General features: G+C 43.6%; 1 pseudogene; it reads left to right on the forward strand.

Annotated features, from left to right (window-relative positions):
- The first annotated feature begins 11574 nt into the window (after positions 1–11574).
- Positions 11575–11657, forward strand: LOC123927893 (annotated as a pseudogene).
- The last annotated feature ends 641 nt before the right edge of the window (positions 11658–12298 follow it).

Consider the following 12298-nt stretch of genomic DNA (forward strand, 5'->3'; position numbering starts at 1 on the left):
TGATGCATTGGCTAGGGCTCCCTTCATTCTTAGAACCTAGGAAACGCTTCTTTTTTCAGACTCTCAGGGCCCGTGTGGGACATCGTCATGAATGAAAGAAGAAAATAATACAATATTGGATGTGCCCTTTTGCTGCCACTGTGTAGAAAGAAAATGATGCATTATGGGCACCGTGAGTATATGGCGTGTGTCCCAGCCCTGCCCCCCAACCCAATGGCAGCTGATGCAGAAAATCATTGCTCACAGTCAGTGTCCCAACTGAACCTGATGGTTGATGGTTTCATTGAAGATGTCCTACCCTTTTCCAAACCAGAAGAGTCAACAATTTCTAAAATGGAATCTCAAGAAGAAAAATCAATGCCCGTGAATTCTTTGGACTTTCAAAATGATCAGAGGCAGTGTTACTACTGAGCTAAAAATATTCTCAGTGACTGGTGAGACCTGGGGAGAATTCCCCTAGAGAGGGGAAGATGGTTATTTTCCATGACAGTACTGTTTAATTTTTTCACTCATATGCATCTATTACTATAATAAAAATATAAGTAAAACAGCTTCCTCTTGACTGGCAAACAATTAGAGGACAACATAACTGAAAAGCATGGACTGCTCACCTTTTCTTTTTTTAATTGTGATAAAATAGACACATAACAGAACATAAAACTTAGCCATGTTTAAGTGTACAATTCAGTGGCATTAAGTACATTCTCATTGTTGTGCAACTATTAACACCATCCATCTCCTGAACTTTTTCATCTTGCAAAACTGAAACCCATTAAACAATAATTCACCATTTTATGCCTCCTCGGCCCCCTGCAACCACCCTTCTACTTTCTGTCTCTAGAATTTGACTATTCTAGGTACCTCATGTAAGTGGTATCATTCAGTATTTGTCTTTTTGTGACTGGCTTATTTCACACAGCATAATGTCTTCAAGATTCATCCATGTTGTAGTATGTGTCAGAATTTTACTCCTTTTTAAGGCTGAATAATACTCCATTGTGTGTATATGCCACATTTTGTTTATCCATTCATCCATCAGTGGACTCTTGGGTTGCTTCTGCATTTTGGCTATTGTACATAATGCTGCTATGGACATGAGTGGGCAGCCAACTCAGTTTTTTTTTTAAGATTTTATTTATTTGTTTGATAGAGAGAATGCTCAGCAGGGGGACAGGCAGATAGAGAGGGAGAAGCAGACCCGCACCCCCCACCGAGCAGAGAGCCCAACATGAGGCTCAATCCCAGGACCCTAGGATCATGACTCATGCTGAAGACAGATGCTTAACTCACTGAACCACCCAGGCTCCCCCTAGCTTAACTTTTAAAAGTGTGTTTTTAGGATCCTCTCTTGTTTTTATTATAAAGACTAAAAAGGCAAAGGGAGGCTAAATCACCTGGGTCATAAATGATCCCTCCATCATCTGGCCATTAAATGAGCCCATCCTTTGTATTCTTTGTTTGGGTGTCCTCTGAAGCAAAGACTATTATCCCATTTTATACTGAAAAATTGAGGCTCAGAGAGGTTAAATAATCTCCCAAGGTAACACAGCTAGAAAGGGGCAGCGGTTCAGTCTAGGTCTGATTCCATGGTCTGAAATATTTCTGCTATCTAATGCTGCCTCCCAAAAGTGTAATCAAAGCTGGACCTGAAGTGTGTGCAGATGAGGGGGAAGGCCAGAGCCTGAAGCGCTATCCCTCCCCTATGCCTGAGACACAAATATAATTTTTTTAAAACCAATGGAGAACAAAGAAAAGTACAGAACATTGAACCTAAAGGATGCAGACATGAAGCCTGATGTTCAGATCAGAACATACTTAACTATTTGTCATAATGCCAAAAGGGAAGAAGAATTCTCAAAGTCTGTAAGGAAATTCTGAGCAAAAGGATCAAAGTGCCACGTATTTCAAGGCCATGAGTGGACAAGAAAATAGTAGATGAGTTTTGGGAGAGGAAAACACCCGGAACTGAGGAGGAACAGAGGACATGGGGAGATGGAGAGGAGAAGGGAGTTGAGGGAAATTGGAAGGGGAGATGAACCATGAGAGACTATGGACTCTGAAAAACAACCCAAGGGTTTTGAAGGGGCAGGGCGTGGGAGGTTGGGGAACCAGGTGGAGGGTAATAGGGAGGGCACATATTGCATGGAGCACTGGGTGTGATGCAAAAACAACGAATACTGTTACGCTGAAAATAAAAAAGGAAAGAAAATCAACAAAGTGGGCTAACAGGAGGATTTCTCTAGTAGTGAAGCTCTGGCAAAATCCTGCATAGGTGTGGTCTGTGCAGAGGACACAGAGTTGCCCCATGCATCCCTGCAGGGAAGGGAGCAAAAACTACTGGCCATCTTTGAGAAGATTTTTGATCACCAAGTAGAAAACAAAAGAGAAACAAGAATAAAAACCCTTACAAAGATGAAAAATAAAGCTTGTGTTAGGAGAATGAGTATATCCCTCTGTGAAGCACACAGGAGGAAATAATTTTTCTTAGAAAACATCAGGGCTGCCTGCTGTGGGCACCAAAACGGTAAGTAAAATACCGAGCAGCATCAGAGAGGGCTCCGTAAGCAACCTGAGAACCTGCTTAGCTCATTCATTCCTGTCCAGTGCATGTGCCCACTCTGCTGTGTCTCAGGAAAGCAGTGTGGATGTGACAAGACTACAGGAAAGGACATGTGGCCAGGAGGCTCAGGTTGACCCATGAGAATGAGATTGGGAACCCTGGGTTTTCACAGCCCAGCACTTTCCTGGAGGGTCTGACCCAGGAAACTGGAGAAGATGACACTTTCCTGGACAGGTTACATCCAGGAACCCCCTCTGGCCCAGAGCTGTTATGTGCTTGTCTTTGTGTCATGAGGGGACAGGAAGGGGAGATCACAGCAGACAATGATACTCTGATATTAGTTCTTAAAGATCCTTTGTGGAGTTTTTCTCTGAGACAGACCTGGACTGGAATATGGCTTGACTTTCAGGAGACATTAAACCCCAGCCCCAAAGTGCTCCACCAGACCTGGCCCTGGCTCAGGGGGACCATAGCTGTAGGGAGAGGGGTCCTAGGATGAACTCAGGGGGATATTCTCAGAATCCTACCTTTGAGACATTTTGCTGAAATGTCTAAATCCAAAGTGATGCCTCTGCCACTTGGAACAAGAATCTCAGGTAAGAACAGTGATGGAGATTGTGGCTTCTTGGGTCCCATCCAGGTCTATGAGTCAATACTACCAATTTCCTTATAACCAAGCACTTAGAAGTAGAGCACACAAGCCTCACCGAGCCTTGAGCCAGGGGTCAGGCCCTAAGCTCAACTTTAGATGGCTTCCCTCAAGACTCTCAAGGCCATTCTGACCTGTACTCTGTCCCCAGAGAAGCCTCTGGTGGGACTTAGTTTGAGAATAGAAAGGGAGTGAATGCAGGGGATAGGAGGACACTGAGGAGTAGAAAAAGTATATAGTGGAGAGAAAAATGTAGGCAGCCAGTTAGGATCCCTCTGAGTTAGGAGTGATCAGTGGGGTTCCCAGTGCAGTTGTGCAGCTCCTACACTATACAAAAGTGCTCCACAGAGGCCAGACATGGAGGCAGAGCAGCTCATGGAGGCTGCTTGCCTAGGCCTTGACCCTAGCACAGGGCTGTGTCCACCGCAAGGACAGGGACTCTTTCTTATCAACACAAAGATGCAGCACATGCAGGCAAACAGCCCTAGGCTTTTCCATCCGTGTCACCAAGTGCTTGTGAGACAGTTGATGGAAGTGTGTGCCTTTCTTCCTCTAGGGAACACATGGGTTACACAGAGTGAGCTGCACCTATGTCTAGCCATAGTTAGGTCGGTTCTGGCTCTGCAAAGCCACACCCTTGGCTGGTAAGTGAAGGAGAAGGTTATACGCGTGCTAGGCTCATTATCCACAGGAAAGATACCTACCTGACATTACACCAGGGGCTGGGCATCATGACTTTGCCTCATTCAGAGACTTGGCAGGACCCCAGCATGCAGAACAGAGCAACGGGTCCCTGGCCAGTGCAGCTTGTCCCCTCCCACTCCCACCCATCGGCAGAAGAATCTCTTACTGCCATTAACCAGACAGCTCCCAGGGTACAGGGGATAATACCCTCCCTGTGGCCACTCCACAGGGATAACATATAAGAACCATCCAAAGTGCAAGGGGATTGACCCTGCTCTGCAATGCCCTTTTGGCTTAATAGGAACAGCTGGTCAATGAGGTGTTTGGTAGCAATTTAACAAGGCTCAAACAGCAAGAGGCATCTGCCGATAAATCAAAAGGGAGTGCCCAGCTAAATGAGGTTTAATTTAAATTCTTATCTCGAGCTGAGAGGAGTGTGGTTGTGCCTTCCAATTGTATTAGTACCAGCAAGACCTAGGCCTTGGGGGTGTGGGTCCCAAGACAAGACAGAGCTATATAAAACCAAGCCAAACTGCTGAAGAGAAGAGGGAGAAGGGAAAGATAAGTTGTCATTTCTTCTTTCATAGAAACAAAACAAGCTTCACTCTATTTAGAGGTCATTAAACTCATCATGGCCATGAGCACATCCACTGTGGCTACCCCATTACAGCAGAGGGCAGGAGCCCACACACAAGAGCACAAATGAGCCTGGCAGGGAAGAGGACTTGTTCTGTGGAAATGTCATCAGTCAGAACCATGGTGACACCAGGGAAAACAAGAGCTGCTTCTTTCTCATTGTATCCTTCCACAAAGAGCATCTCCATCGGCTTCCATTAAGTCCTCTTCTGCCTGTGAGCTGTGCACAGGCTTGAGCTTCTGTATGTAAATGCCCAGTCCTGAATGGGCCTGACTCTCCCTTCCTGAATATCCCACGTTTTTGTGTTTTTTTTTTTTTTTTTAAATCAGAGGCCGGGACTAACATCAGGCAAAAAGCTGACTGTTGCTTAACTCATTCCTACCTCAGGAAGTTGAGCAGTGAGTCACTGAAGAGTCCTCCTTTCAAGAGGCCTCCCCCAAATGCCTTTTCCCCATGTTTCATTTCACTGGGACCAGAGACAACTTCCCTGTGGGTCTGGAGAGTGGAGCAGGATCTCAATTCCCAGGGCCTGTTGGCAGGGGGAGTGACTCAGAAAGCTCAGGAATGGAGAAGGCGGTGACACCCTACCACAAAAAGTATAGCTTAAAGTTCATGCACACCCAATCACTCCTTACGCCCCCCCCCATCCTTTCCAAGCCAAGCATCCTCCTCCCCACCTCCACACTCCACTCAGTTACTGACTCTCCTCTTCAGACACATCAGCACATGTTCCCTTGATATCAGTCAATGTTCATGAAGAACACACAACCTGCCACAGTGACCTCATCTGGCTTTGTAATAAGTTCCAAGGTAGACAGGCCAGAGCAGCACCTCACACAAAAGACCATCTCTTAGGAATTCTGTTTGACTTAATAGCAAGAGCAAAGAGAATACAGAAGTTTATTTTTCTCTCATCTGAAAATTTACAGGTGGCAGTCCTGGCCTGGCATGGCAACAGACATCAAGAACCAAGGCCCCTTCAATTCTTTGACTCTGTATATTTAGCTTCTGGCTTTCATCCTGAAGACCACCTCATGAGCAAAGACTAGTGATGGAACACCAATCATCACATCTGGATTCCAGGCAGAAGGCAGAAGAAAGAAGGAGGAGTACCCCCACCACCAAAAAAGGCACTTCACAACTGTCTTTTTAAAAGTTTTCCCAGAAGTCCCACCCAATAACCTTTTTTATATCTCACCAGAACTTGTCACATGTCCACATCTAGAAACCCAGGAAGTTGGGAAATGTGGTTTATTAGTTGAGCATCTTGCCACCTCCCAAAATAATTGGGGATTCTTCTATAAAGGAAAAAGAAGAGAAATAGATTTGGGCTGGCACTATCAGCCTCTGCCACAATGGACAGCAATCTAGATTTCATTTGACAGGAACTCCCATAAGGTTCTAAGGTTGAGATGGTGACACGCAGATGGGTGACCAGACAGTCAAGGGGATTTTAAGTAGCATCTCAAAGGGTGTTGTGGCTATGCCAGCTGGGACAGAAGTCCATCACAGGACCTAGTCCTGATAGCAAATGTTAACAATCGCTTGGATGAAAATTTTCTGGAAGACAGGATCGTTGCCCCAGTGAGGAGGGACATATACACAAATATTAGCAAAAATACCACAATTGACAGTGCCTACAGGACCCCAGAGGGGCGCACATCCAGAACAGTGAGGAGACACACAAAGAGTGATCTTCCCTGGATTCTGACCCTGGAGGTTTGCCAGAGCCAGACCCTCCTAAGAACATGATGTCTGTTGTGTTTATATGCATAAAGACACCAAAATAACAAATAAATTATATTCCTTTTTGCACATACTTTTTGCCTAGTAAACATGGGCTGACTGATCAGAATTAATGACCCAGTTCTTCAACATCAACTTCAGTGATAACAGTAAAAGGAAAAGATGGAGGAAGCAGGGTTAAAGACTATGGCACCTGGAAAAGGGATCCTCGGCTCCTCTCACACAGATATTTTGAACACAACTGTCTGAATTGCATGCAAGATGTTCTTCATAAAAGTAGGTAGACTTGATGGCCCAAAGGAAGAGGCAGGAGAGGGGCTCCCTCCAGTCTTGAGTGCTACACTGAACCAGAAATGCCACAAGTTGTTTGCAGAGCAACACTTAGAAACAGTTCCTATTCAGTTTTCTCATTTTGTTTTGTTTTGGTTTTTTTTGCTTTTTATTTTAAAACAATGTTAGACTCATAAGAAGTTGCAAAAATACTAGATCCATCTACCCTTTACCAAGGTTCCCCTGAGTTATAAGATCTTACATAATCACAGTAAATTATGAAAGCCAGGAAACTGAAAATGGCACAGTATTACTAATTAAACTACAGACTGTATTCAGATTTCACCAATTGAGCACATAGATATGTTAATGTAAACACCATCCTAATCAGGATATCAAAGTGTTCTGTTCCCACAGTGAAAACCCTTTTCTACTCTTTCCTTTACTATCTCTAACCCCTGGCATTCAATGATCCATTACTATAATCTTGTAAATTTTTTTTAGAGAGAATGCACATGCTGTGAGCTGGGGGTGGGAGGGAAGAGGAACAAAGAGAGGGAATCTTAAACAGGCACCATGCCCAGAGCAGAGCCCATCACAAGGCTTGAGCTCATTATGAGATCATGACCTGAGCCAAAATCAAAGAGTCCAATAAAAATTAGAACAGAAATAAATGAAATAAAGAATAGAAAAGCAATAAGAAAAAAAAATCATGAAACTAAAAGTTGGTTCTTTGAAAATATCAACAAAATTGATAGTTTCAGCTGGTGAAACTATCACCTAAAGGTGATAGTACCTTTAGGTACATGAACTAAGGAAAAAGAGAGAAGACTCAAATTACTAAAATCAGAAATGAAAATGGGGACACTATTACCAATTCTACAGATATAAAAAGGATTATAAGAGAGCAGAACAACTGTACCCCAACAAATTAAATAACCTATATGAAATGAACAGATTCCGAGAAACATAAAATCTACCAAGACTAAACCACAAAGAAATAAAAAATCTGAATAAACCTATAACTAGTAAGATATCAAATAAGTAATCAAATATCTCCCCAAAAAAGAAAAGCCCCAATTCAATGGCTTCACTGGTAAATTCCACCATTTAAAGAATACTAATCCTTCTCAATCTTTCCCAAAAAATTGAAGAGGAGAGAATTATTTCCATCTCATTTTATGAGGCCAGCATTACCCTGATGATATCAAAGCCAGACAAAAACACTACAAAAAAAACTACAGACCGTTATTCCTTACAAAATTGATGTAAATGTCCTCAACAAAATACTAGCACACAAAATTCAGTCACATATCAAAAGTATTATATATCATGACCAAGTGGAATTTATTCCTGGAATGCAAGGATGGTTTAACATATGAAAATCAATTGATATAATATGCCACATCAACAGAAAGAAAGAGAATACTACATGATTATCTCAGTGGATGCAGAAAAATCTTTTGACAAAAATCCACACCCTTTCATGATAAAAACACTGAACAAACTATGAGTAGAAGGAAACTACCTCCACATAATAAAAACTACACGTGAAAAACCCATAGAAAACATTATATTCAATGGTGAAAGACTGAAAGCTTTTCCTCTAAGATCAGAAACAGGACAAGGATGCCTGTTTTCACCATTTTTACTCAACATAATACTGGAAGTTCTAGCAAACCAATTAGGCAATAAAAATAAATACAAGGCTTCCAAAATGAAAAGGAAGAAGTGAAACCATCTCTGTTTGCAGATAATATAATCTTTTATGCAGAAAACCCTAAGGATTATAAACACACATACATACACTGTTAGAACTAATAAAGGAATTTAGCAAAGTAGCAGGATACAAAGTCAACATACAAAAATCATTTCCATTTCTATACACAAACAATGAACAATCTGAAAAGAAAATTACAAAATATTATTTACAATAACATGAAATCAAACATCAAAAAGAATGAAATACATAGGAATTAACAAAGGAGGCAAAAGACTTACACAATGAACTACACTGAGATATCACCTCACACCTGTCAACATGGCTAAAATCAAAAATGCAAGAAACAAGTGTTGGTGAAGATGTGGAGAAAAAGGAACCCTTGTGCACTGCTGGTGGGAATGTAAACTGGTGCAGCCACTTTGGAAACAGTATGGAGTTTTCTCAAAAAATTAAAAATTGAACTACCCTACAATCCAGTAATCATACTACTAGGTTTATACCCCCAAAATACAAAAACACTCATTCAAAGGGATGCTTGCACCCCATTGTTTATAGCAGCATTATCTACACTAGCGTAATTATAAAAGCAGCCCAAATACCCATCAATAGATGAACAGATAAAGTAGTGTATGTGGGGACGGCCTGGGTGGCTCAGTTGGTTAAGCCACTGCCTTTGGCTCAGGTCATGATCCCAGGGAGCCTGCTTGCTCCTCTCTCTCTGCCTGCCTCTCTGCCTCCTTGTGATCTCTGTCAAATAAATAAGTAAAATCTTTAAAAAAAAAAAAGAAAAGAAAAGAAAAAAAGAAAGGATGCCCAACTTTTATATCAACTTTTGAATACCCAACTTTTGTATCAACACAAATGGAACTGGAGATTATACTGAGTGAAATAAGTCAAGCAGAGAGAGTCAATTATCATATGGTTTCATTTACTTGTGGACCATGAGGAATAACACGGAGGACACTGGGAGATGGAGAGGAGAAGTGAGTTGGGGGAAATCGGAGAGGGAGTTGAACCATAAAAGACTGTGGATTCCGAGAAACAAACTGAGGGGTTTGGAGAGGAGGAGAGTGAGGGGCTGGGTGAGACTGGTGGTGGGTATTAAGGAAGCATGTATTGCATGGAGCACTGGGTGTGGTGCATAAAAAATGAATCTTGGAACACTGAAAAAAATAAAATTAAAAAAATAAAGAGACAGTGAGAGACAAAAACAAAACAAAACAAAACAAAACAAACAAAAAAAACCTATCCAAAGCAATGTGCAGATTCAAAGCAAACCCTACCAAAATCCCAATGACTTTTTTACAGAAAGAGCAAAGCCCATTCTAAAATTCATATGAAATTATAGGGAACCCATATAACCAAAACAAAGATACAGTAATCAAAACAATGTGGTATTGGAATAAATACAGAAATATAGATTAATGAAACAGAATAGAAAGCCCAGAAATAAATCTTTGCATGTATGTCAAATTATTTTTTGGCAAGAGTGCCATGATCATTCAATGGGTAAAGGACAGTCTTTTTTTAAAATGATGTAGGAAAACTGGATATCTACACGCACAGAAATGAAATTGAACCCTTGCCTAACACCACACAAAAAATTAATTTAAAATACATCAAGGATTTGAATGTGAGACCTAAAGTAATAAAATTCTTAGAAGAAAACATCAGACAAAAGCTTCATAACATTGGACTTGGCGATGATTTCTTGGATATGACACCGAAGACACAGGCAACAAAAGAGAAAATAGATTGGCCTTTATAAAAAAATGAAAGACTTTTCGACATCAAAAGATACTATCAGAAGAGTAAAAAGGCACACTACAAAATGAGATAAAGGATTTCCAAATTACATATCTGAAGAGGGACTAATATCCAGAACATATATTCAAGTAGAGTTAAAACAGTCCATCACACGGGTCCATCCTTTTCCAGATCCTTTGACTAGAGAGGACACGCTTTTCCATGGGTTTTTTGGTGTGTCATTTGGCATTTCCAAATTTCAGGGTTCTCTAGTGCCCAGGCTAGGATATGAGGAGACGAGTGCGTGTGCGCGCCCCCCCCCCCCACATTCTTTTTTTTTTTTTTAATTTGTTTATTTACAGCATAACAGTGTTCATTGTTTTGGCATCACACCCAGTGCTCCATGCAGTACGTGCCCTCCCTATTACCCAGCACCTGATTTCTCAACCCCCCCCCCGCCCCGCCCCTTCAAAACCCTCTGGTTGTTTTTCAGAGTCCATAGTCTCTCATGGTTCATCTCCCCTTCCAGTTTCCCTCAACTCCCTCTCCTCTCCATCTCCCCCCCTCCCCACAGAGCTCACCTCTGGGTCACTCCCTAATCACCAGGTCTCTAGCCCTCTGTCTTCTTTCCTCCACATTGTTGAGTCCGTATGCATTTTGCCCAGGGTTTGTAGTTGTAATTAGCGTGAGGAATAGGTGACACACATTTTCCCCATTTTTGTCTGGAAGCAGAAGCCCCCGTCCAGTTGAAATGGAAAGTAATGTGCTCAGGCATCAGGGTAAATTTAACCTTACAAACTGATGTTCACTGAGGTGATCTTGACCCATAGATTCTGAGGTACAAAGGGAGCAACAGCCGGCGGACTCCCTGATCCACAGACAGACGGCATCTCTGTTGTCTGGGGTTGCATTTGAGCGTAGGACTGCATCCCCTCCTGCTTCCCTACCAACAGAAGAGGGTCACTGGGTGTTGGTTTGGGTTGGTTGGTTTGTTCTTCCATCGCATGAGGGGAGAGTAAACGCTCACTGGCAGCCAGCTTCAGCGCCCAGACCAGCCTTTGGTGAGATGGCCGCTCGGCCGGGCAGTAAGCGGAACGAAAGGCGATAAGCAAGAGCAGAGCCCGCTCTCAGAGGAAGCAAGCCCCTTGGTCAGCGCCCATCTGCCAGGAAGCCCCAGTGGCGTCGACCACGGCAGCCTGTCGCCCCCGGGTCTGATCACCACGCGCAGCCAACCCTGGGCGAGCTTCCGAGCGCGGCTAGGCCTCGGGGAGCCTCAGGTACGTGCAGCCAAGGCAGGGAAGGACCCCTCCTGAAAGGGCGCCAGCGGCCTTGCTGAGCGCGGCAGACTCTGCTGGGAAGACGCAGGGTAGCAGCAGCTGCCTGTCTTCACTTGCCATACTGAGGAGATGCGGTTTCTCTTGTCTCTGCTTCAACAAGTGGGTTCGCGGTTCCACTGTTTATGTGTCTTAAAAGCCAACATTTTCAAGTGTGTTTTTGGTGTGGAAAATGATTATCCCACAATTGGCACGGCAAGGCATTTCCTTTGAAACTGAATTGCCAGCTTTGCGCAGTGGCAGTATCGTAGCCAATGAGGTTTATCCGAGGCGCGATTATTGCTAATTGAAACTGAATTGCCATGTGTACAGTTTTGCTGTTTAAGACAACACATCACCTGGCGGCTCCGGGAACAGAAGAGGAGCAAAGTGCCGAGCTTCTTCCAGAACCAGAGCGTCAGTCTCAGTTCTCGGTGATGTGGAGCGGTTTTGGGGGAGCACCAGGCGGAGAACACCGCCCGCTTCACGGGCTCAGCGGGCTCAGCACATGCGCAGACCCTGGGGGTGGGGCGTCCCTCCAGCACGGGCTCCTCCACACCCCCCCCACCCCCGCTATGGAAAAGACCCCCACCCCCGCTATGGAAAAGAGCTCCCCAAAAGGGCTTCCTGCTCTGGCCACCCATAGCAAAGCTTACTCAGAGCAGAAGGGTGGAAAATGGCTGTTTCTTGAACCAAACCCCAGTGGAACCCAAAATCTGGGGGGCGGGGGGGGACTGTGGCTATGCTTCTCGTTTTAGTCCCTCTAGGAGATGTTCCCGCTCCTCGCATACATTCTTGGTGGCTCTCCCCTTCCCTTCTTCAATCCTCGTGGCCTCAGAATGTTCTCCCGGGGGAAGTCGGTCGGTTTAGGCATTCAGCTTAAAAGTACAGACACTCATCAGTGAAAGATGTGTAGTCGGAGTATATGAGCCGCAAAATCAACTTCTTGTGTAGTGCTTGGTCCTCATTC

Source organism: Meles meles, chromosome 1 (genome assembly GCF_922984935.1).
Source record: "Meles meles chromosome 1, mMelMel3.1 paternal haplotype, whole genome shotgun sequence".
NCBI lineage: Eukaryota > Metazoa > Chordata > Mammalia > Carnivora > Mustelidae > Meles > Meles meles.